The sequence below is a fragment of the Lolium rigidum genome, chromosome 3 (assembly GCF_022539505.1).
Source record: "Lolium rigidum isolate FL_2022 chromosome 3, APGP_CSIRO_Lrig_0.1, whole genome shotgun sequence".
In the NCBI taxonomy this organism is placed as follows: domain Eukaryota; kingdom Viridiplantae; phylum Streptophyta; class Magnoliopsida; order Poales; family Poaceae; genus Lolium; species Lolium rigidum.
Window position 1 is genome coordinate 33,257,607 of NC_061510.1, and position 3,129 is coordinate 33,260,735.

The 3,129-nt window shown below is 50.8% G+C and overlaps 1 long non-coding RNA gene across 2 annotated transcripts; it reads left to right on the plus strand.

The window, feature by feature from the left end:
• The first annotated feature begins 2,161 nt into the window (after window positions 1–2,161).
• LOC124695506 lies at window positions 2,162–3,025 on the plus strand. Of its 2 annotated transcripts, none has more exons than XR_007000572.1 (3): window positions 2,162–2,500; window positions 2,585–2,875; window positions 2,954–3,025. It is a non-coding gene; the product is annotated as an uncharacterized LOC124695506 (long non-coding RNA). The 2 variants fall into 2 exon arrangements; XR_007000573.1 differs by having other exon boundaries at window positions 2,590–2,875.
• Window positions 3,026–3,129: the final 104 nt, after the last annotated feature.

The following is a 3,129-nucleotide window of genomic DNA, read 5'->3' on the forward strand; positions in this document are numbered from 1 at the left end:
GTAGGGTAACGCTGTTTTGCCAACGGCAGTTAACCAGCAAAGTTGGGCACGTTACTCCATATCCTTTACGCGTCCAAGATTCACTAAAAAGTACAAGCCCTGATATGCATTTATCGGATGACCTATGAAGACTTGCAAGAAACTTCGGCAGAAGAAGACATTCGAGTGGCACAACTTGAGTCTACACACGGATTGCAAGCATCTGTATCTAGACTCGGGGGCTACTCCCATCGGGAGCACTGGACGCGCACCCGATAAAAGAAAATGAAGCTGTTACAAGATGGACGAAAGCAATCAAGGCAGAAGAACGGTCAGTGGAGGCATGCTTTAGTCTCTACCCGAAAAACTTCGGCTAGACACTCGGGGACTACTGACGTGGGCATTACCCTTCGGGTAACCGACATTGCCCTATCCTGTGCCGCCCAATGGGAGGCCCATTAGGGTACCCGATGGCAAGGCGGGCCACTATGGCGGTGCCGAAGAAGATTCCTTGAAGAACAAGGCGAAGAGGAGCCGAACAAGGGAAGTTTAGAGATAGACCTTTTGTAAAACTAGTCGTACCCGGACAGATCTCTTGAGACCTGGCCTCCTATATAAAGGCCAGGAGAGGGGTTGCCGAGGCACACAATCAATCTTAGCAACTTTAGCCACCAGAAGTGTAGAGCTAGGTCGCCGCAGCACTTAGCCTCTCGACGAGATCACAGCCGAAACCTTCGGCACCCCATTGTAACCCAATATTCTCATAATCAAGATCAGACAGGCAGGACGTAAGGGTTTTACCTCATCGAGGGCCCCAAACCTGGGTAAATCGCTCTCCCCGCTTGTCTGTTCACCGATGTCTCGTGTCAGCCTACAGGATTCCATCAACCCTAAGCCCCAATCGGAGGGCATTTCCGAGGAGTACCCTCGACAGTTCCGGTTGCCACCTTCAAGGCTACCACTTAGTGGAGCGTGGGTTAACCTTTGTGGTTTGCTCACCGGAGAATAGGGTGAGACCTTTGTGGCGTTGGTAGGCCTTCATGGCACCACACCACACCCCTATAACGTAGACGTACTTCCCCTCAAAGGGAAGGAACTACGGGAATCAACCTTTGTGTCTCCAGGTGCTCTTCTATGTGTTATCTCTATCCTTTTACCACACTTTACTACTTGTATTTTATATCTAGCTTGTTTGTTTGCATCTTGTCATATAGGTAAATTCACCTAGTTGCATAACTAGAGAATTTACCATTTGTATCAAGCCTAAATTGAAAATGAATTAAAATTTGATTAGCACTTATTCACCCCACCCCTTAGGTATACATACGATCCTTTCAATTGGTATCACACTATTATCAAAAGGCCTAAACGTAGGATGACTCGAAGTGGCACACCACTAAGCAGTGGTGCACCACAAAGAGGTGCTCCACTGCTAGCCATGTTACCAGTGGCGCACCTCGTGAGTAGTGCGCAGCACTATGTGTGGCCATGGTTTTACCACACCCCCACACTTAGCAATGGTGCACCAAGCATAGGTGCGCCACTGCTATTTGAGGTAGCAGCGGCGCACCTATGCTTGGTGTGCCATTACTAAGTGTGGGACTGATGGTATAGATGGGCATGAGTTACCTGTGGTGCACCTATATGTAGTGCGCTAGTGCTACCTCAAAAGGCAGTGGCACACCTATATGTGGTGCACCACTGGTAACTCCTACCCAAAAAATTAGATTCGCCAAAATCGAAAGGAAACATGTTTCAGGTTTTGGATTTGAGGCAGAAATCTATTATATACTAAAAGCAAAATACAGAGATCTAAAATAGAGACACGAGGTTAATCCACATCATTAGAATTATTTTAGCTGTTAGATCTGTAATTTAATGGTCAAGATTTAAAGATTTTACGTAACATGTAGGAGCGCATATATTGAGAACAAGCAAGTGCGTGCACCCTAGCGAGCCTCTCAGGCTATCCACGATACCCGCGCGGGACTGGGCGATGCCTTCTTTTACCTCCATCCCTTGCGCCACGTGTCAATCTGTAATTGGCTGGTGTCAGTCAGAAAAAAAAGGCAAAGAGGGGAAAAGGAGTAGCGTGAGTGGTCACAAACCCTATCCCGTCCCCTGGCCGCCGCCGCCTCTCGCCCTCCCCATTCTCTCCCCGCGCCTCGCCATCGATCTCCGCCCTTGCTCACTCACGCGGCATGCCTGCTTCCCATCGACCTAATGGCCAGAGAATGACGGGACCAGGCGCCGGAGCCGGAGCAGGTGCCCCAATTCTCGACGTGCAGGTGGAGGTGGAGGGAGGACGCCGGAGGGATTCACAACGACGACGAATTAGAGGCTGCTGGAGGTGGTGCGGCCTATGAGGACGCGCGGCGGGGGATGGTGAGCGGACGACAACGGCCGCCGTGCGGACCGACAGAGGCAGGTAGAACCGCTTAGCGATCAAGTCTCATTAGGGAGCCGCAGGTTTCGTTCTGCCTCAAGCAGCAGCGGGACCACGCGGCTGGAGCTTGTCCAGGTTTGCCTCTCCCTCCCCTCTCTTCCTTATCTCTCTCTCTTGCTCTCACTCTCACTCTCGTCTCTCCCCTTTGTCTCTTGGAAGACCAGAGGAGGAAGCAGTGTGATCCAAGGAGGGTGACCGCTGGTACCACCCGAGGTCGACACCAGCTGCATCTCACGCAGATCAACCATGCCCCGATGCGGCTGCCTTCGCCCCTTTGGGCGCGTAGGCGTCTCGGTCGGTCGCCGCCCAGGCACCAAGTCCATCAGCAACATCCCAAAGGAGTAACGTCTTTGTGGCCCGTCAGCAGATACTCCAACGTTGGAGTCGCTAGAGTAGAAGCAGGCGCTGAACCGTGCAAAGCTGAAGTCGGACACCTTGGCGTGGAGTGAGGTGGTGAGGAGGTTCCTTGGGTGGTATTAGGCTTCCTCATTTAAGTACATATTTTTTTTTACTTTCTGTCATTTTCAGGATCTCGTGTTTATCCTACACTTTCACCAATTCATCCTAAAATAGAGTCTGAAGCACCATCAACTCATCTTACACTACAAGAAAAGTTCTGATAGACAACGTCTCAAAATCGTCCGCTAAGGGGTATTTTTCGTCGCCTATGGGCCTAACCCGACGATATGGGTTCTGTTGTCGAA